Source organism: Zophobas morio, unplaced genomic scaffold (assembly GCF_036711695.1).
Source record: "Zophobas morio isolate AGI-343-1 ecotype UQ-CSIRO unplaced genomic scaffold, CSIRO_AGI_Zmor_V1 ptg000023l, whole genome shotgun sequence".
In the NCBI taxonomy this organism is placed as follows: domain Eukaryota; kingdom Metazoa; phylum Arthropoda; class Insecta; order Coleoptera; family Tenebrionidae; genus Zophobas; species Zophobas morio.
The window spans coordinates 5,809,126-5,832,922 of NW_026972128.1; the positions used below are offsets into that span (position 1 = coordinate 5,809,126).

Genomic DNA, 23,797 nt, shown 5'->3' on the forward strand with positions numbered 1-23,797 from the left:
TTTTGATACTTGGGTTTTCGCACTGCCGGCTGTATTATATCCTGCCTGTTCATTTCCACAAAAATGCATTGAAAAAATTTTACCGTCAGGGCGTGAGGGCAGCACTGGAGGGGCGCTTTTGACCTTGACAATTGTCAAACAAACTTCAAATTTGAAGGTTTATAAATAGGTTAAATCGGGTTAGGTTAAATGTTTTGAACAATTTATTAAACGGTTAAACGTTGAATCATAAATCGTATCCTCTCTATGGTGTTAAATGGTTGAAAATTACAACAAAAAGGACTAGCAAAGGTGAAATTTTGCAAAAGGCACTTCTCGATTTCCCATCAACTGTTTCCCCAAAGCAATTCTACATCACCCCCTGTTCACGGTCCTCACCTTCAAAAGTTGTACAACTGTTTTCTTGTGCTCCCGACATTACTCCACGCGTGTTGGTGACTATAAAAAGTTAGGTTAAATTGGAAAATGTGGAAACAGCTTCCCGTTAAAGAGTATGAATTGGGAAATTTAACAATTTTTTTTGTAGCAAAAGGAAACATTTGAAGGTGAGGAACGTGATTAGGGGGTGCTGTAGAAGAATTGTGTGGAAATAGTTTGTCCAAAATCGAGAAGTGCCTTTTGTAAAATTTCACTCTATAATTAGAGCTAGAAGAATATAAAAAACAGACAGGTATGTTTATAATTTTAATACTTTTCTTGAATGGGGTTTATGGGTCAAATTACTAAACAATGCAACATTTTCAGTTCTTGTATAACCAAAATTTGCAAAAATTGGTTTCAACACTTTGGATAATATTAAGTTTGCAACCATTACTTTGTGGTTTTTATCTTCACAAGGCAGAAAAGATGAACTGGCAATTGGCTCCAATAACAAAGACTCCACCACAGTTCTTGGATGATGATTTACTGGTATGTGTTCCAAAATATCAAATGTAATTTTTATAATTTTATTTATAAAATTCGTGAATGATCTTGTGGGATATTTTAATTTTCCTCTGTCTTGCAGATATATCAAGTCAAGCAACGGGGTAGATTTTGCGGTGGTTAGTAGTGAATCTAAACAATGTTTGCACTCTACCCTTTCTTCGATTGTTCTACAAATATATCCAGATAAAAACGCAACTGATGCAGAATTGATATCTGAGAAAATAGTATTACTGAACGTTAATTTATGAAGGTCACTAATTTTTTCAATGATACTATCAGGTATATGTATATTTGTTTCTGTTGTAGATTTTTCAGAAGACTGAATTTGACCAATTTTACTTAAGTGATTACAGTTAGAATATACATTTGCTGATTCGGAAGTTGTTACTAAACCTGACTTAATTATTCTTTTAATAGCATAGTGTGCAGCCCTGGCATCAGTAGCGTCCTGAGAACCACCGCATAATCGGACATTGCTAAACATCGATTCAACTGCATCTGAGCTAAATGCTCGCGTTAAAACATAAAAAAAGCCACTCTCTTCGAGTAAATACTTGATACATTCTGCAGTGCTTTTGGCAGTGAATTTTTACTGCTTCTGCAGTCTCTTTAGTCAATCCCGTCGTTTTATTTGCCTTTGAAGATAGATGAATGGAATCTATATAAGCAGGTAAAGTTTTTAACATCCCGAGAAGGCGTTCATCATTAATATCTGTATATGGAGCACTATTTTCATTTACTTGCCAGATGTGCTGAGTTTTGTCATTGACATAATGAATTTTAAAAAATGTGTGCATCATTTCCATAAACTTTAAGAGTCTCTTCAACATCAACAAAACCTGGATTGTTATATTTTCCCAAATACTCTATTGCTGCTCTTACTTCTATGGAAAATACTTGCACAGCACAACGGACGTTCATCTTTTCTAAATTGGTTGGGCAAATATGCTTCCTGGTCAAAAACTTTACCGGTTTAACAATTAATTTGTGTTGCATATCATATATTTTCTTTAAAAAGTCGTGCAGAAATAATACCGTTACCAGAATGCATGTCATGGTACAAAAATATGTTCTTCAAATTTTTAATAATATGACAGTAATCAAAGCTCATAAATAATGGTATTGTTGGTTCTATTGGATGTTGAATATGAGTCATTAAATTATTACTTGATGACAGAGATTTGAAAAGGGCCACATTTGACTTATGGTTATCTGTCACAATTCTTAAAACTGTAAATCCACAATTATGTAAAAGTTTCATTACTTTTAACGTCAAATTCACAAAATCTATGTTTTTTAGAGTTCGATGGAAGAAATATCCGGCGGGTATCGTGTACTTAGTAGTCATGCCGTGAACAACGTAACATAACATTTTGCTGGCCAACGTTGGTTTTTTTCCAATTGTTTGACTACTCTCATTGGTAGTCTCTAACCCATAGAATTTGTCTTCTGTGCGGCTGTAACACAGTTTTTCCTTGATGGAGATGTCGTCAACAATTAAACTACAAATCCTTTCAACGGGTTGTAGCACTTCGGCTTCTGCTTTCAAGCGTGCCTCTATAAGTCCTGTAACATCTTGTCCATTTCCTATATACCGTTTTAAAGTACTTCGACTAGGTAATTTCAATATAGAAGCTTTACCATAGTTGTATCCCTTTGGGGATGAAATCCTCCAAGCAATACATGATCTTACAGTTACTTCTGACCATCTAGATTTTTGTTTGTTGTAATTTAATATTTGGTCTAATAGAAATGTGGCTTTTGGGTCGTTATTCTTGGCATCAGCTTCAATTTTTTCGAATATACGGGCTTGATTCGTTTGATTGTCAATTTTTAATTGCAGTTTTTGTAGCTGTTGATTTTTCAGTTTGTTCTGTTTGTCCAAACGGTTTACTTTCATTTTCAGTTTTTTTATTTCAAGTTTAAGTTTTGATATATCATCAAGACGAAGATCAGTATTGGAACTTAATGTTTGGGATTCATTATATAAGGACTCAGGTTCAGAAGGAATTGTTGAGTGACTTAAATCAGGACTCGACAATTTAAAAAAATATAATTAAAATTTATTAACTGCCAATAAAATATTACTGGAGGTTCTTCTATCGATGTTGGACACGTGGATGTTGATTGGAAGGGAGGAGATAATCTTGGAGTAACAGTACTCTAAAATAAATAATTATTAGAGGAAAGTTCTAAAAAAAGTGTGAAAATAGGTAGGAACAGAAAAATAATTTTACTCCTGACTTTAAATTACGTTATTAATGTACTGTTCGCTTATATTTTCACAGTTGTAAGGATTGTAATTACAGGAATAATGGATGATGAGGGCTTGATATTTAAAGGAGTAGAAGACTGGGCAAGGGCAACGAAGGATTCGTGTGTGGATGCGTAATAAGCATCATCACCCTATAAAAACTATAATTTTATTTCTGTTCAGTTTAAAATGTAAATAAATATACATGAAAAACTGTTGGAACTGCATTTTTTTGCAAGCGTTTACTACCATTTGCTGCAAACTTAAAATCTGTGGGTTTAAAGTGCAAATTGCAAATGGTTGAGTACTGACTGACGATCTGCTGCGTTGGAGCTATAATAATTAATATTTAGTATTAAAAGAATAAATGTTCAATAAGCTTTTCTTACAACAAAACTTCTCTACTTTATGTAGCCATTTTTCTCTTAGGAGGGGCTCAGAGGGAAACTGATGGAAGGACTTTGAGTATTTGGCAGGGCACTGGGGCACAATGCATTTTTTGTGGAACCGCATTTTCGTCCCAGTAAAATTAACGTAACAACTTAAACTATGTAATAATAACGAACCACTAACTGAAGTTAAACGACCAAATAGGAACAAAACAACAAAAAACAAACACTAATTTAACTATGAAATAATAACGAAACACTAAACGAGTTGAAACGACAAAATGCGAACGAAACACCACAAAACAAATAAAAAAGGAACGAAAACTGCAAATCAAAAAGAAAAACAACGAACAATAACAAATGGACTTCACAAATAACTACTTTCAGCGCGCTTAAAGATTCTCAAGAGAATTTTAATTTGAATGTCAGTGAGTACCATCCAACCAACATAAAATAATAAAAATAAAATGCGCCCATCCGCTAGCGCCCTCACTAAAATCGGAGGATACAGTGGAACTACAGTTATGAACAGGCCGTATTAACTAATGCAGCAGGTCGTGGGTTTTCGTATTATAATTTGTTAAATATTAAAAATACACTTTAATTATGTAAGTAGTTTGTTGTTTAAACGTTCGTGATGTTAATTGTTATTTATTATTGTTACAGTTTACTGTCCAGTGTAGAAAATTTGGTCAGAATTCAGTTCGTTGAGTAGGTATTGATTAGTGGCGACATCGCGGCGAACTCAACAAATGGCGGTAATTTTAAATTACACTTACTAAAAATAAAAAATAAGTTAGAGATTTCCAGAAATAAAAGGGATTTGTTAGAAAGCTTGTATAATTTAGTTTATGATTTGATATATCAATATGTTTTTCTTGACAAAACAGAATTATAATTGATTTCTCACAATGACCATTTTTTTAACAGATTGTGGATTGGATACTGTTCTACAACGAGTATGCTTTTGTTTTAGTTTTTTTTTGTACGGGCTTGAACTGCGCCTATATTTCTCGTGACTTACACAAGATGCTTAAAAATGCCAGGAATTTTTAAGCAGCAATAATAAAAATTGAAGGCGTCGTTTCAAGAATGTGCCCAGCAGGAGTCCACCGCATTCGGAATTTTCGGTGATGATGGTAAAAAATACCGATCGTCCGTGGTAACCGTGAAAGTCCTTGTGGGCCGAACCGTGATCTCATTTATGATCCGAAAATCCATTAGCCCCCAAAAATGAATTATTTCCAAGCTGAGCGGAAAGGGAAAAAACAGACAGCAACATCACAATTAAGAACCAGATGGACTTAATTAGAAATCTCGAAATCCCTCGAATAATTGAAAGCCGAAAATGTAGATTTAAAACGGAGGTATATAGCCCGAGCATTCCTCAGAACTCCACATCCCGCGTCATATAAAGAATATTATTTATTGGCAGAGAATACAATAACGCAGTAATGGGAAGAGCGGGCCAGCCCGGCTGTGGAGGTGGGCTTTTCGGCTTCCCTTTCGCAGTGTTCTTCTGGGCCGATGCACTAAGATACAGACCGAGACATACGGGCCTTAATGCGCTGCTCAACAATATTCAGTATAACTAGCTCTCAGTAGAGAGGCATATTTCAGTCGAACACAAAGCGAGCCGACTAAATTAAAATTTAAACTTTATACAATCGATGCGACGCATATTTATGCAGTAATTAGTGTGCCCGGTGCTCGAACACCGTCCGACACTCATTAACATGGAAATTTGTTCGTCAGTCTTCTAGCGTACTTGTAATTTCGAGTAATGGCGGCGGCAAGGCCTTCGGTGTACCGCCTCATGGGGCGAATCACGGACATGCCATTCTTCGGATTCGGATGGTGCGGACATTGTTGTCGGGTTCGGGGAATGTGGAAGACCCGAAGATAAAGCATCCTCAATATTGTCAAAATAAGTTAAAATGTTCGGGTTAGTGGTTCTAGGAAGTCCTTAGTTCTCGAGTACCAGATGCTGAATAGAGACAAATTTGTAGTTTCTCTTTATGCTCTGTAATAAGTAACGAGAAATCGATTATGATGAATGGGGGGCAATAAGAAAGAACGGTCACATGTTAATGTTGGCACAATGCAAATTGTTAGATACTTATTTGTTGAAATGTATTAGTTTTGTTGTGTCATATTAAATAATGGTGGGAATAGCGTCGATTTTACGATGGTTTTTCGAATTAGAAAGCAAGTTTGGACGAGTATTCCTCTATGATTAAACTTAAACTTACCCTTGTACAACCTGTCATGCTTTTAATTAATGATGGCGCGTTTCATTGAAAGTAATGTTTTAAAAGATGTAGTCAAAAAATATGTAACTTACGAGTGAAGGAACTGTTGTATGAAATATACATAATAAAAAGTGACGTAAATTATTAATTGTACATCGTTTTGCATATGCAAATATGTCAGTAATACAGACTACATACGTCCTTTTTTTGTTTTTCTACATTCTACTGATGTAATTTGTAAACTTATTCTATAGGTATTGTTCCCCGAAATAATGTAAAAATCAATTGAAGTAAATGTTATCGCTTGTAAAATTAGATATATTTCACATTCTTATACTATAAATTAATTAACTATTAATGGTCTCTCGAAAACCTTAAATTAGTTTTTATTATCAACACATTTTAAAAATCCTTTATTATTAAAATTGCTCTATTTTGCGTTTGTATAGAATATGCATGATTATCAGTTGTTAGTAGACCCACACAATTCTCAATTTCTAGTTGATAGAAGAAAAAATGATTTATTACTTTATTAGTATTTATTACTATTTACTTATAGATATGAAGTTATTTTTATGTTTACATATTATTTTTTTGTAATTTATTCACCCATTACTCTACGCACAATTTACTTTCATATTTATTTGTCCTTTTAATTGGTTTAGACTTATTGTGCAATAAAGAAATTATTATTACAGTATATGATCAAGATCGTCAAAAATGTAGCTTAAGAGAAGTATTGTATAGGAATCAAATTCAACTGGAAACTCTTATATTATAGTTTGAGTAGAAATTAAATTATTACAAAAGTATAACTTTAATTTTTTTTCACACTAGTACCTACGCTTGTTTTTTATTAATCCATGTTGTTGTGTATAATTCACATTTGAGACGATTTTTTGGAAACAACTGTATATGAGATAATGATATTTAGTAAACGTCAAGTTTAATGACATGTTGAATGCGCTACAAAGAAAATTTTATTGTTAAATATACCCATTCATTTTTTCCCTAAAAACTAAAAAGATTTCTGACTGGCTCTAGGCGTACTTTTTTCTCAACGGACAACTAATCATAATATTCGAATAGAAAATTTTGATAAAGGTGATGATTTTTTGGTTTCATGTTCATAGAGTACGAATTGATTTTAGGTTTAGTTCAAAATCATCGTGAAGACGGCAAAACAGTAAAAAATAGTTTGTCAATTCTTTTTAAAATCCATCCTATTTTTAAACTTATTTGTACAGTTCATGGTTACATAGTTTAAGAATCCACTTTTATTGTTTTAATTTGTTAAGGTTTTAATGAAAATTAACGTTATTAAATTTTATAGTTTACCACGAATACAATCGACATTTTTTAAACATTGGTAAGACCCTAAAAATGATTCAGAGATTATAAAATATCATTTAAAATTTACTGATTTATCCATTCCAAAAAATTGATGACATTGGTTCAACATATTATTAAAGATATATTTTTGTAAATATGACTAAGATTTTGTACAGCTTGTACTAAAATACGGTTGTTTTCGTTCAAACAAAGTGTTTAAAAATAACGTAAAACTGAAATATTTTATTGAGTATAGTACAAACAAAATCAACAAATTTGTCTCAAATTTTAGATAACGTTATGAGCTGTGTTACATTGTACGCATCAAAATGAGTAGATATATGTAAGAAATTGTTGATTCATTGCAAATAATTATTAAAGAAATATCCTAAAACCATACGAATGAAACTGTAAAGATTTTTTTTCATTGGAAATAGTAGCAAGATATATCAAAATATATATTTTTAAATATGACATCACAAACTTAATTATGCAACTATTTACCATCGTAATAGTATGAGGTGACTGTAAAATATCGTAAATAAATATATCAAGCCAAGTACATCATGTTTTCCCGAGGTTTCATGACCACTAGAGTCGTTTGTCAGTCGTCCGTTGTCTGTTTGTCTGTCTATCTGTCTGTCGTCTGGTAAAACGCAAACCAAACTTTTGCTAATCATCCCTAATACCAACAATTTGATGACGGCTTTTCAAAATTTTCTACATTACAAAAATAGTATATTTGTACATATGTTGCTTATGAATCTGCCTTAAGTTTTCCTTCCCCCTAGCCACCAAAATTTTAACAAAAAGTCCAAATTGTATAACAACCGCTTAAAGTTTCCGACCTCGGACTTGCAATGCGTATGAATTTTTGACTGTTTATCGTGCACCCTTTGAAAATTATATTCTTGTATCTTTTGACTTGTAAAAGTTATTTTCGGCTTCATTCTTTCGAGAATTCCAAGAAAGGTTCTAGAACAGATAAAATGAAAATGACTATTTTCGAGATTTTTTAAAAATTTCATTTTCAAATCGAATTTTTTGAAAATCTTGATCCATTTTTCCTTGTAATTTTTTGACCGGTTTTCGAGCACCTTTAGAAAACACCGAAACACATTTTCTTGTATATTTCGACCAACAAATACCAACAAATTTAAATAATCCATAAAATGAAAAATGACAATTTTACAGGTAAAAAAAATTGACACAGTCTTTAATTTTTTTGAGACACCTCGTATAAGGAAATCTATAAAGTATGAATACAGTGATAAATCACAAGGATAGACTCATCATATTTTGTATAATTAAAATAGGATTTATTCGCCAAAATTTTGAGGCGACGTCATCAATTTTTTAGGGGGATAAGCAAATACATTTGGTCAATAATTTACCATGCTTATGATGACTTTAAAACATCTCAAAAATTTCAAAGAATTCAGTTTTGCAGTTCCTGACTAAATCAATAAAATAAATTCACGCATTAATTTTTTTTAATCACCCTGTATAAGCAAATCTAATGAATGAAATGACAAATCACAAGTATAGACTCATCATATTTTGGATATTTTAGGTATTGAATTTATTCAGCAAAATTTTGAGCAATGGAAACATTTGAATCAGCAAATGTATTTTGATTAAAAATTTATCATGCTCATCATGACTTTAAAACATCTGCAAGATTTCAAAGCATTCGGTTTTGCAGATTCAAAATTAAATTGCAAAATATTGTTCTATAATTTTCACTTTTTTTTCAAAAATGTTTTCAAACAACATTTTTCCAAAATCTTGGACTGGGATTATCAACACATTATGTTTTTCGAATCAGGTGGTCGAAATGTATTTCCCAGAATTAAAAAAACCTCACTTTTTCAATATACCGCTGCCTGAATAATTTTTTCATGGTTTTTCAAGCACTTTTCGAAAATTATTGAAAGGCATTTTCTTATAGATTTTGAGTTGTAGAAGTTATTTTCGGCTGCATTTCTTCGAAAATTGTAACAATTTTTCGATTTTTGATAAAATGAAAAATGAGAATATCGGAGATATTTAAAAAAAATATATTTTCAAACCGAATTTTTCCTAAGTCTTGGTCCGGAACTATCAACACAATATGTTGTGTGAATCAGGGCGTTGAAGTGTATTTCCCTGAATTTTTTGACGATTTTTACTCAGTCTTACAAAAATATAATTCAATGTGAATTTTTTGTCTATTTTTCAAGTACCTATAGTCATTTTATTGTAATTTTTGACTTATAAAAGTTATTTTCGGCAACATTTCTTCCAAATGGTTTTATACGCGAACTCGAAAACGGTCGTGCGTTCGATTAATAAGGTACGAGACAAAAAATTATCACGGTGCAATTTCTTAAGAATTTTTTATTATGTAGTCCTTTGATTAAATAAATCACCCAGTAGAAGTTAATTTAGCATACAAAAATGCTTTTTTCAGTGATATTTTTGCATCAAATAATTTCTGATCTGTGAAAACTCAATTCTGTCAAGAAATTTTGAGACAAAAAATTATCACGCATCACTTTTTGTATAAAAATTAAATAGAAAAACATAGTATGCGTAATTGTTGTTTATTTGTACGATACGTAATTGTTTGTTACAACTGTTAAAGTGTCGAAATATATTTGACCGAGCTACAATAATTGTCTTTCGTCATGGGCAAAGAAAACGATCTAACAAAACGTGAAAAAGGACAGATTGAGGCATACTATGACCAAGGTTTGACTTTTGCGAAAATAGGAAGAAAAATTTAAAGAGATAGGACCACAATCTCCAAGTTTGTAAGGAAGAAATACAATAAAAATGGACGACAAAATTGTGGAAGAAAAGAAAAACTCACTGCACGTGCCAAAAGATCCATTGTGACTCTGGCTACAAAGGATAACATGTCGTTCCAAAGGATAAAGACGATCCTAGGACTTCCTGTTCACAAAAGAACAGTTTTGCGAGTACTGGCTAATGACAAAAATGTTAAATATGCCAAATATAAGAAATAACCAATGTTAACAAAAGAGCATATTCAAAAACGTCGTGATTGAGCCAGAGAAATGCAGACGAAAAATGAAGAATGGTTCCAGACTCTTTTTTCAAATAAAAAGAAATTTAATATTGATGGTCTTGATGGTTTTAGAAATTATTGGCACGATTTACGGAAGAACCTAAATACTTGTCGAAACGAGTCCAAGGAGGTGGCAATACTATGGTCTGGGGTGGCTTTAGTAGCTTACGAAATACTAACTTAGCATTTATTTCAAATCAAATGGACTCTTTGAATTACCAAGATGTGTTGGAAGTGCACCTCAAACCACATTTGAACCTATTTCAAGACAGCAAAGTGATTTTTCAGCAAGATTATGCGTCGATTCATGTGTTTAATTCATCGAAAACGTGGTTTCAACGACAAAATATAGCTTTGCTACTATGGCCTGCTGAAAGGCCGGATCTCAAACCTATTGAGAATGTATGGGGTTCTCTTGGAAAGCAGTACGCAACAGTTAATGAATTGAAAGATGGTATCTTGACGACTTGGGAGAATTTGGACGTCAATTACTTTATCCATTTGGTCAGTTCTATGAAGCAACGCGTCTATAATCTCATAGAAGCAGGTGGAAAATACGTAGGGTATTAAATTCGTTTTCATTTAGTTAGTTAGTTATTTCCCTTTTAAGCGTGATAATAATTTGTCACAATAAGTCCGTTAACAAAATTACTTATTTTCAATAAATTTCGTTCAGTTTTGTGTTTTCTGTAAAAATGTTTTATTAAATTAATCAAAAATAGGATTGCTTTATCAACCAGGTATCTTCACTTTCTTTTAATACATTTAGGCAAAAATTCTGCCCCGTGATAATTTTTTGTCTCGTACCTTAGCCTTTCATTTTTTCTTACACTGTTACTGCTATTGTCTATATATTTTTTATGAATGGAGGTTATCACAAAAAATGTCGCAAAATCAAATTTTATAGTTTTTGGCAAAATAACCTTCGATCAATGTTTTAATAAAAATTTGCCGTTTCACTGAGTTAGGTGAATTACTAACACACTGAAAATATAAAAAAAATGGTTATCATTAATCAGCAGTAATCAATCATCACAACGAGGCGGCAAGAAATTTCGAAACTAGTTTGATGTATAATATTTTATAACCACCTTGTATATAATCGAACATTCAAGAATAAAATGTTAAAAAATTGCTATTTATACTCGTATGTAGGTCTTCCGTTTTTTCCAGATCATTTATATCTCACTAGAGTGGTTTTTATTAAAATGTTTATCTAAATTACTTCTTACTCTATATTTTGAAGTAGAACTCTGTATAAGTTTTTGTTGATCGTCAGTTTACATTAATACATTTGGTTTATCAACTTTTTCAGAAAATGTTCTAAGTAAATATGTATTTTGTATCGACTGCACTTTTTTGTGGATATTTTTCGCATACCTAGTTGACGTAGACAATTTCAACATCAAAGTCAAAAGTTTGTTTGCCAATTTTTCGCAATATTTTACTGAATATAATGAGTTAAAGAAATCTAGAGACAAAGAAGAGAGGAAGAAGGAAGGAAGAAACTTTGTCATATACACTAACTCCCCCTTTCCCTGTAACATTAAAGTTTAATAAAACTTGTTTTCTCTTTAATTAATCATAATATGAAAAAAATGTTTTACTAGATTGACAAACAAGTAATTTTCTTAATTTAAAATGCATTTATTTGCCAGTTTTTCCAGATTTTTCGTAGGTATTTGAGAGAAGTGCATTGTAATTTTTTGAAAATTATTCAAATTGATTTCAAGATTCCCATTAATCCATTCTAGCTTTAGAAGTGGTTAAAGATCAAGAAACTTGAAGCACTTTTGTTTAATACATTTTTAAAATGGAATATCGTGCGATAGAAAGGTTTTTGAGTTAGAGTAGGACACACATAATGTACACCATAGTTGACATCATTGATTTTAATAAATTTTGACATTAAGTCGATGATACATTTTGGTTTGTCAGATGAGTGGCACAGTAAAGCTCAAATATAGGCTCCCTTTAAAACTAAGTATATAAATATGTGGTCCTCACGTCTTGACCCTACCAAAATCCATTGTTAAAGCCGACCTTGTTATAACGAAAAATGAAACTCCTTATCATTTATTGACTGAAAACAATCGTCTTCTTTTAAAATTCCAGTCGTTGAAGATACTCATAAATAGGCAGGTTTTGGCACCCTCTCTCTGCAGGGGCGCTCGTCCCGGCAATAAGGTAGTTAGTTATATAGTTGAGCTCGCGAGTACTTACCGTGTAACTAATTAAAACTAGTAAAAGAGGTGAGGCGCGGGAAAGGAGAACGTTCCGTAGAATTTATGTGGCAATTAGCACCCGACTTGTAATTTATACAAGCTATAACCCCCTGCAGGTTTCGCTCTGCAACGTCTCAGGCTCCCACCCCGCCGCCGTACGAATCGAAATTGAATCGTTATAATTACCTGTATACCTTCCACCCTACGAGATCAACTCACCAACTCGGAACGAATTGCTTCCTCAAGACGAATCTCCCAACAAGCGACGCCGCCGCCGCCGGCTCAAACCAACAAGAAAAACGCCGCCAAGTTTCCTTAATTATCATTTTCACAGATACTATCTTACAATAAATTTTAATAATAGGAATAGCTTATCGCTGAGCAAACTTTGCAGGGATGCGTTCTTGAACCGAAATGGAGGAAAATAATATCGGCCTGTCTTTTGAATACACAAGAGGGTCTATCAGAAAGTGCTTTTTACTCACGCACAATATAGGTTACAGTGTGTTCGTTGCAAGTGGTGGAAAGTGGAAATAATTTCGCGGTTCACAGAAACTGATTTTTTGTGAAAAATATAATCAACGATAATGTTTTCATCTACTTATTATCAAATAATTTAGTGTATCGTAGTAGCAGCAAGTGGTTATTTTGTGTAGCAGTCACTGACTTTACCACAGAATGCTTACTGGTTATTTACGTAAGTACTGGCTTGGGGTCGATTTATGTACTAGTGGTTATTAAACAAATAGTTATTTCTTGGATTTTATATACATTCCGACAAGAGCGAAATTGTGTTGAAAATTTTTACAAGACTGTAATCGTGTTAATATTCATAAATATCGAAATAATACTACTGAAGTAGTAAAGCAGTTTTCCAAGGTCTAAATACATAAATATTCTCGAAATGCTCTATCAAGATTTATCGACCCATTGAAATGTAGGACGGACATACAACAACCACATGGCCATAAAGGGCCGGAGTTACCAGACACTTAAGTGGAACTTGTCAAGACGTGCAAATTTTCAGTAGCGTCAGCCCATCTTTCATTTAAGGCACAACAAACCCTTACAACTTGGGCGTGTTACACATTATGCGTCCTTAAGTCACACCCTTCAAATTTCGAGTGAAAATAAATACAAAACTATCAAAACACGTCCTCAACTACGTTAAATCATTATCGACATCATGGCTGGAATGATCATTTTATTGCTTTATGCATCGTTAAATCCAACATCCACTTATCGCGATTACGTATTGCGGTTGCTCGTTCAAAATGTTTGTGAAAAAATGAGGAGCAAGTTTCCAACCTTGAAGGAACCCGGATTGCCTGCACTAGCACACCTCTCGAATCACTTTCAATGAAGCAACTGTAACACGTCACTTATCGCAGCCATTCAGGCAGTAAAATCGACGTTTTTCCTGTACAGGCAGTGACATGTGTTGGGAGCGAGTGGTAGCCCTGGGTAACACTTTTTTATCGAAGATAGTTGTATTTTACACTGATCTACAACTGAGATACATTTTTAAATATTTTTGGTTTATATTTCTCGGGTTTGGAAATTATTGAATCATTTTGATAAATGGCGAATTTCATTTTTCTGGCTTGGTAACTTGAAAATGGCGGTTCCCCGTTTCCGTCGGTCTAAGGATTTTGTTATAGACAGATAATCTCCACTGAATTTTACGAAATTTTAGATGCATTTAGATTTTAGGAATATCGTGTTGAAAAATTTGTCGTGTCATCCCCATCAAAAATTTGCTGAGGTCCTTTTAAAACTATGCCAAGTAGATCCTATGTAAAATGTGCAAAATCCTGCATGTGAAAAAAAAAATCAATATTGTACAACAAAGTTTTATATTTTAATTTAGACACTATGAAACCAATTTCAATGAAATTTTGCACTCATTTTAAGGTTACCGTGAAAAGAACTAATTAAAATTCATCTGTTCATATCTTGCAAATATTTGGTGACCTCATCTCAAATTTTTGCAAATAAATCCAATTAAAATGTGCAAAATGATATATAAAATATTAATCCAGTCGTATTTTTAACTTTGCAGGTAGAGGGTTTTTCAGTTTAATTCAGAAACCATGAAATCAATTGCACTGAAGTTTTGCAATGTATATTTTTAAAGACAAGTATAATCGTAATAAATATCAAATTCGTAAAACAAAAAGTGTCTTAGAATTTACGAGGAGAACTTTACGAAATTTTGACGAGTTATTAACAGTGATTCATGATTAGAGGATATTAAATAAAATTACCCATTCATCTCCTGTAGAAAGTTAATGTCGTCATAATTTTCTTCTTTTAAAAGTCGGAAGAATTTGGAGTAATGGTGTTAAATTTTTGAAAGAATGTGAATAAATCTCTGGGGTCTGTGAGTGTTTGTTTGTGAAGAGTTTGAAAGAATCTTGGGGTTCCTAATGTTTTTTTTAAGAGTTTAAAATAATCTTGAGTGAACATAATAGCTTTTTTTGACGTGAAAGAATCTCGGGGAACCCTAGTGTGTGTTTTTTTTTAAGAATATAAAAGAATCTTGGGGGATCCCTAGTGTCTATTGTTTAATAATTTAAAAGAGTTTTGGGGTCTGTTTTAAAGTTTGAAATGATCTTGGGGAATTTTTTTTAATGCGTAAAATTCTTCTAGTGTCTCTTTCCAGGAATTAAAAAAAATCTTGGGGGTCCCTAGTGTCATTTTTAAAGAATTTAAAATAATCTTGGGGATCCATAATGTTTTTTAAGGTGTAAACCTCGGGGGCTCCTAGTATCTTTTTTAAGAATTGAAAAGAAACTTGGGGTTCCTAGTGTCTAGTTTTTAAAAAGTTTGAAAGAAACTTGGACCAGTTTTTTAATGCCTACGGGTCGTCAGGGCCCCTAGTGTCTTTTTTTCAGGAATTAAAAAAAACTTGTAAGTCCCTAGCGTTTTTTGTTCAATAAATGTGAAAAAATCTCTGGAACCTGTGAGCTTTTGTTTATAAGAGTTTCAAATAATCTTGGGGGATTCATAATGGCTTTTTTAAGGTGAAAGAATCTCGGGGCCCCCTAGTCCCTTTTTTTAAGAATTTAAAAGAATCTTAACGATTCCTAGTTCCTAATGTCTATTTTTTAAAGAATTTGAAAGAATCTTGGGTGATTTTTTTTAATGCGTAAGGACATTCGGAGCCTCTGGTGTCTTTTTTCAGAAATTTAAAAAAAATCTTGTGGATCCCTAATGTTTTTTTCTAAGAATTCTGAACAATCTAGGGGGCCCTTAGTGTTTTTTCTTAATAAATGTCAAAAAATCTCTGGAATCTGTGAGTTTTTGTTTGTAAGAGAGTTTGAAATAATCTTGGGGGCCATAATGCCGTTTTTGACGTGAAAAAATTTCCGAAGTCCTTGGTGTTTTTTTTAAGAACCTTAATGGTCCCTAGTGTCTATTATTTTTTAAAGAGTTTGAAAAAATCGTGAGTGAATTTTTTCAATGCGTAAAATTCTTCGCAGCCCCTAACATCTTTTTCATGAACTTAAAAAAAATCTTGGGGGTCTCTTCCGTTTTTTTAAGAATTTAAAAGAATCTAGGAGTCCCCCATTGCCTATTTTTAAAGAGTTTGAAATAATATTGGGGAGAGAAGCATAATGGCTTTTTTTTGATATAGAAGAATATCGGGGACTCTAGTGTCTTTTTTTAAGAACTTGAAAGAATCTTATTTCAATTGTATAATGCGTAAGGATCTTCAGAGCTCCTGGAGTCTTTTTTCAGGTATTTAGACAAAAATTGTGGATCTCTAGTGTCTTTTTTAATGCCAAAGAATTCTGGTGTCATTTTTTTTAAGAATCCGAAAAAACCTGGGGTTGGTGGTGTCTTATTTTTTAAAGAATGTGAAAAATCACTGTAAGGTTTGGTTTGCGAGAGAGTTTGAAAGAATCTTGGGGGTGCCGAGCGTCTTTTTTTAATGCCTAGGACTCCTGATGTCTTTTTTTAGGAATTAAAAAAATCTTGGCAGTCTCTAGTGTTTTTTGTTTAAGAATTAAAAGCATCTCGGGAGCTCTTGGTGTCTATTTTTAGAGAGTTTTAAAGAGTTTGGAAGTTTCTTGGGGACCCTTAATAGTTTTTTATAATGCGAAAGGATCTCGGGGGCCCGATGTGTTTTTTTTAAGAACTTGAAGTATCATGGGAGTTCCTAGTGTCTTTTAGGAATGTGAAATAATATCTTTTTTTCATGGAATAAAAAAAATCTTATGAGTCTCTAATGGTTTTTTTTTAAGAACTTAAAAGTACCTCGGTACCCTGATGTCATTTTTAAAGAGTTTGAAATAATCTTGGGAGACTCATAAAGGCTTTTTTTAAGGTGAAAAAATCTTGGAGGCCCTTGTCTCTTTTTTTTTTAATTTAAAACAAACTTGAAAGTTCCTAGTGTGTATTTTTTCGGAATTTAAAGAATTTTGGGGATTCCTAGTTCCTAGTGTCTATTTTTTAAAGAGTTTGAAAGAATCTTGGGTGATTTTTTTAACGCGTAAGGATCTTCGGAGCCCCTGATGTCTTTTTTCAGGAATTTAAAAAATCTTGTGGGTCCCTAATGTTTTTTCAAGAATTCTAAAGAATCTAGGCGCCCGTAGTGTCTTTTTGAATAACTGTGAAAAAATCTTTGGAACTTGTGAGCTTTTGTTTATAAGAGAGTTCGAAATAATCTTGGAGGGTCCATAATCTCGGGAGTCCCTAATGTCCATTATTTTTTAAAGAGTTTGATAGAATGGTGGGTGAATTTTTTCAATGCGTAAAATTCTTCAGATACGCTAGTGTCTTTTTCAAGAATTAAAAAAAATCTTAGGGGTTCCTACTGTTTTTTTAAGAATTTAAAAAATCTAGGAGTCCCTCTATTGTCTATTTTTAAAGATTTTGAAATAATATGGGGGGGGGACATAATGGCTTTTTTTTTGTCATGAAAGAATATCGGGGACTCCTAGTGCCTTTATTTTTAAGAACCTGAAAGAATCTTGGGGGTCCCTAGTATCTATTTTTTTAGAATTTGAAAGAATCTTATTTAACTTTTTTAATAGCGTAAGGATCATCGGGACTCCTGGAGTTTTCTTCAGGCATGTAAAAAAAAATGTGGATCCTTGGTCTCGTTTTTTAATGCCAAAGAATTTAGAATGTTCTGGTGTCTTTTTTGTGAAGAATACGAAAAAATATGGGGTTGGTGGTGTTTTATCTTTCAAACAATGTGAAAAAGTCACAAGGGTCTGTAGGCTTTGGTTTGCGAGATAGTTTGAAAGAATCTTGGGGGTTCCCAGCATCTTTTTTTAATGCCTAGGAATCTTCAGGACTCCTTGCGTCTTTTTTTTTAGGGTTTTAAAAAAGATCTTGGCAGACCCTAGTGTCTTTTTTTAAGAATTAAAAGAATCTCGGGAGCCCTTGGTGTTTATTTTTAGAGAGTTTTAAAGAGTTTAAAAGTATCTTGGGGACCCTTCAAGCCATGTGCTTTTTTTTTAAGAACCTAAAGTATCCTGGGGGTTCCTAGTGCCTTTTTTAGGAATGTGAAATAATATCGGGGGCTCTTAGTGTCTAGTTTTTAAAGAGTTTGAAAGAATCTTGGCTACTCCTAGTGCCTTTTCTTTTAAATGCGAAAACATCTTAGAGGAATCTAATATCATTTTTTTAAGAATCGAAAAAAATATTGATGATCCTAATGTTTTTATTTAAAGAGTGTGGAGGAATCTTGGGAGCTCCTACTGTTTTTTAAGAATGTGAATTGTTACATTAAGGCACATTGTAAAATTTAAATAAGTGAAAAAAAAACTATAAATAAACTTAACGAGATGTTTTAGTATATGTAAGTAATCGCCATTACGAATTGTGGCTGCTCGTTCATAATGCATGCGAAAAAATGAGGAGCAAGTGTCCAGCCTTGAGCTAGCCCCGACTCCACTCGAATCACTTTCAATGAAGCAACTGTAACACGTCACTTATCGGAGCCATTCAGGCAGTAAAATGGACGTTTTTCATGCAGAGACAGTGACATGTGTTCGGAGCCGGTGGTAGCCCTGGGTAGCCCATCAGCACGGACCGTATAATTGCCACGGACATTGTTACGGTGGAATTTAAAATTTCCCAAATCTCATTATGTATCGCATTAAATTTCCAGCCGTAAAGTTAATTTATACGCTGCCTTCGAAACGGAGATTATTAAAGATATTAAGCGGGGCCGGCTCCCATTGGACGGTGCCCTGATAGGTTTCCTAAACATTCGGGGAGCACAAACCTGTTATTATAACTCAAAACACGGCGGACAAAAAACGAGACCTCGCTGCTGATGCTGCTGAGGGCTGAGGATCGACGGTGGGCCGAGAAGACCCTGCGGGTCACGGACGGAAACATGGCCGACCCACCCACCATGGTACATACGGGTATCGGCTCACTTTCACTATGACTAATGAAGTGTCACTGGACGGGACACCCGATTCTATCACCGTGAAATCCATACCGGCTATCGCGAAATCATCACAAGAGGAGGGTCGAGTACCGACGGTTTTGATTACGTCGCTTGAATTGGTTTTTTATTTTTTAAACACTCGTACCAACTGGGAGGCTGTTAAATCGTTATCGTTTGAACTGCAATGCAAGGGACACAGATTAAATTTTACGATCATTTTATGGCGAATTTGTTGGCGACAATTATCAGAAGAGTTTTTGAAGAATTCGTCTAACGACAACACAGTGTGTACGAACAGAAGGGACCAGTTGGGAGTCACAAGGTGTTAAAACTGTGAGTAAATCAGGCTAGAGCGTGAAACGCCCATTTACAATCGATTAATATAAACGCCGGGTTTTTATGACTGTGTTTTGATGTATTGAAAGTTGTTCAGACGCTTCTGCTATTTTGTTTTTCATTTCTTCAAATTTTCGATTTGCAGTTTTTCGTTTCGTTTTTTCAATTTTTGGTTTCCAACTTTCGTATTCAGACAAACGGCGGACAGACAGATAGACAGACGGACGGAAACGGGAAACCTATTTTTTCTCAGGAAGCAAAAAAATTATGCAAAGAAAATAAAAATGAAATTTTACAAGACAAAAAGTCTCAAACGCTTTTTGCATTATACTTACTATGTGCCGTTAATGATCATTACCGATAACGTCATCGTCATCGCTATTGTAATGCCGATGTATTAATTAAAAGGCTCGCATCACTTTCACTACAGTAAATGAAGTGTCATTGGACGGAACGTTGGTCTGAAATCCACACCAGCTATCGCAGAATCATCATCAGAGGACGACCTCCAGTTTTGATTACGTTAACTGAACTAGTTTTTATTTTTTAAAGAAACTTGTGAGCTGGGTGGTAGTTAAAATCGTTATCGTTGGAATTGCAATATAAAGGCACAAAGATTAAACTTTATGATCATTTTATGGCAAATTTATTGACGACAATAATAATCAAAAGAGTTTTAGAATCAGACACCTGATAATACTGCAAGGTGTACGAGACAGGAAATAAACCATTGAATAAAAGGAAGAGTAGGTGATTCGAGTTGTTAAATTGTTCAGAGAGTTAAAGTGTGAAAAGACGATTCAAACTGACTGATTCAAACGATGTCTTTTTATGACTGAATAAGTTTTGATGTAGTAGATATTAATGTAGCGAAGATTCATGGGTGTCAAATTTGTGTCAAGTGTTTTATAGGTGTTGATATTCCACCTACAAGTTGTCTCGTCCACGAGCAAGATTTAGCAAAATTTTGAGATGACGTCATCACGTTTTTGGAGAGGATAAACGTATACATTTTTATTAGCGATTTACCATAACGTTGTTATATAATTTTGATTTTATTTTTCAAGGGGATTACTTTTTTTAATATTCAAACTATGCGCGCCACTGGTTTTGTTTCCGCAAAGTTAGTGTGAGGAACTAGGGCCGTATCAGTTAAAGTTGCGATAAGGGTGCCCGCGTCCATAATTTGTCTCCGGCTCGGCACCGCCACCTAGCGCTTTCACCCCTGGCCGCCTCGAAATTGTTAATTTCGGCTCCCGAACGTATTTGCGATTTGCATAAATACGCCGTTACGTATGCGGCCCGCAAAGAGATTTAATTGCTTAACGGCAAGTTAAGACTGCGCTAGCTGATACTCATACCGGGGGCTAATTAAATAAAGCTCCCGGACAATTTTCGGTTCGGATACACCAAGAGCAACGTGATTTTTCCAAAGAAAACGAAATGTAGGAATAAGAAGCACTGGAGTCAGAGTGAGCCGAAAATATTAGTTACGGCTGTCAAACGTTATCAAAGTCTAGAGTTTTAATGGATTCTAACTACATAATTCATAAGGAAAAACTTCTACTGAAATACCTATTTTTCAGGAAGAATTTTCAAAAATAATTTTTTCTCCTTTTCATTAAAACTTCGCAATTATTCAGGTTAAGTAATCTTCGCATTATTAATATAGAATAATATAGATAATCAAAAGTTTCTTTAATATGTTATTGAATTTTATCCAAAATAATCAGGGAATGTTGATAAGTACAAATTTTGCAGCCTGTTTCAATGACTTCTTTGTTATTTCAGGAAAAAAACCGAAGCTGGAAGTGTTTTGCGACCAATAGTTGCTAACTATACCAATGGTGTTAATTATTATATAGAACATCTACTATTTTTTTTATTTACACTAGCAGGGATCTGTACCAAGAAAATCTCTACAATTCGGCAATATGAAAAATGACAATTTTAAGGGTTTTAAAAAATTTGCCCAAAAATTTTTTAAAACCCTTAAATTTTCGAATAAGCATGTCGTATATCCTAGAATTTTTTTGTGAATTTTTAGGGAAGTTTTTCGTGAGCTGAATCATGTTTGATCTTTTTTGACCACTTTTGAAAAATACCCAATATCTTTACATTCAGAAGTTGTTTTCGGCTTCATTTTTTTCGAAAATTCAAGTTTTTTTCTCGAAATAGCCAATGTGCAGTATGATAATTTTTGGGATATTAAAAAAAAATTACTCTCTATAACAACATTTCGAAAATTTTGATCGGGGACCATCAACCGGCTATATTTTTCAAATCAGTACGTCGAGATCTATACCCAAGAATTATTTGTAAATGTGTATTTAAGACTTTTTCAAAAATTCAATTCTCCACTACTTCCACTTAATGAAATAAAAAAGAGATTTTTATGCGATTTCGATCTTCAGAAGTTATTTTCTTCGAAAATTCACACATGTCTAGAATAGAAATTTTCGAGATTTCTAAAAAAATTGACATTCAAATTGACTATTCGAAATTTTTTGTACATTGCAGGTTTTTTTGTGAGCTGTTAGGCAACTTTTTAGAAAGCTCAGTTTTTCAACTCACCCCTTGTGCAATTTTCAATCCTTTCCACCCTTGAAAATTGTCTGATGATTTGTATGTTTCGATTTTCAAAAGTTATTTTCGGCTTCATTTCTTGGAAAACTCCCACTACATATTTTCCCAGAGTAGCCAATATGAATTATAGCAATTTTTGTAATTTTAAAAAATTTGACTATCAAATTGACTATTACGAAAATTTTGTTCCGGAGACAACAACACGGTATATTTTTCGAATGGGGACGTTAAGATCTACATATTCCAGAATATTCGGTGATTGTTTTAGTCAATTTTTCGATAAGTACTCATGAAATTTTCGATCCTTTTTTTACATTTTCGAAAATTACCCAAAGAGACTTTTTTAAGATTTCTGTCTCTAAAAGTTATTTTCGATCTAATTTTTCTAAACTTCTTATTGTTTTTTCAGACTCGCCAATATAAATTATGACAATATTTTGTATTTTTCAAAAATTTGACTTCCAAATCAACTATTCGAAAATTTGTTCGAATGAATTTTTTTGTGAAATTTCAAGCAGCTTTTCTGAAAGACTAATTTTTTAACATTCCCTTCTTGTGAAATTTTTGACCATATTCGAAATTACTGAAAGAGTTTTTTTGGAAATTTCGATCCCTAGAAGTTATTTTCTTTTAAAATTCCTAGAATTTTCCAGAATTGCTAATATGAATGATGGTAATTTTTGATATTTTTAAGAAATCTGATTTTCATATTGACTATCAGAAAATTTTGGTCCGACTTCAAAAACAGGGCTTATTTTCGAATTAGCACGTCGAGATCTATATTCCAGAATTTTTTGCGAATTTTTAGGCAACTTTTCCAAATGCTCAATTTTTCAATACTTTCTACTCATGAAATTTTCGACACTATTTTGCCCTTTTTCGAAAATTACCCAAAGAGATTTTTTTACAGATTTCGATCTACAGACATTGTTTTCGGATTCAGTTCTTCCAAAATTCCTGCCATTTTTCAAGTATCGTCAATATGAATTATTCCGATTTTTGAAACATGTTTTAAAAAAATTTGACTTTAAATCGATCAATCGAAAATTTTGGTCCGGCATTAACAACACGCTTTATTTTTCAAATCGGCATGTCGAAGTCTATATCCCAACATTTTTTTTTAATTCTAGGCAGTTTTTTCGAAAGCTTAATTTTTCAATACTCCCCTCTTATGAAATTTTCGACCCTTTTTTAATCATTTTCGAAAATTACCGAATTTTTTGCAGATTTCTATCCCCCAAAAATTATTTTCTTTTCAAATTCCTAGAATTTGCTAATGTGAATAATGGTAATTTTTGATTTTTTAAAAAAAATTTAATTTCATATCAACTATTCGAAAATTTTGGTCCGACATGAAAAACAGAGTTTATTTTTCGAATGAGCACGTCGAGATCTATATGTATGTATTCCAGAATTTTTTGCAAATTTTTAGGCAATTTTTCTCAAGGCTCAGCTTTTTAATTCTTTCCCCTCATGAAATTTTCCACCTTTTTTTGACCTTTTTCGAAAATTACCCAAAGATATTTTTTTACAGATTTCGATCTCCAGAAGTTTTCGGGTTCATTTCTTCCAAAATTCCTACTACTTTCCAAGAATCAGAATTATGGCAAATTTTTGGATTTTTCAAAAATTTCATTTTCAAATTGGTTTTTCAAAAATTTTCGTCCGGGTTCAACAACACGCTTTAGTTTTCGAATGAGCACGTCAAGATCTACATTCCAGAATTTGTTTGTTAAATTTTAGGTAATTATTCCGAAAGATTCATTTTTCAATGCCTACACCTTCATAAAATTGTCCACCCTTTTTTGACGTTTTTTCAGAAATTACCCAAAAAGATTGTTTAGTTTTCGATCTGCAGAAGTTATCTTCAGATTCATTTTTCGAAAATTTCTATCATATTTCGAAGATTCGCCAGTATGAATTATTGCAGTTTTTTGTATTATTAAAAAATTAGACTCGTAAAGTGGAGATTCAAAAATCTTCGTCCGGCATCAACAACTCGCTAATT

At 33.1% G+C, this 23,797-nt stretch overlaps 1 long non-coding RNA gene across 2 annotated transcripts; it reads left to right on the forward strand.

Annotated features, from left to right (window-relative positions):
• Positions 1-23: 23 nt before the first annotated feature.
• LOC135134671 (uncharacterized) lies at positions 24-3,399 on the forward strand. 2 transcript variants are annotated; one of them, XR_010281365.1, is made up of 5 exons: positions 59-670; positions 745-909; positions 1,007-1,177; positions 1,234-3,140; positions 3,237-3,399. It is a non-coding gene; the product is annotated as an uncharacterized LOC135134671 (long non-coding RNA). The 2 variants fall into 2 exon arrangements; XR_010281364.1 differs by having other exon boundaries at positions 24-670; positions 1,234-3,399.
• The last annotated feature ends 20,398 nt before the right edge of the window (positions 3,400-23,797 follow it).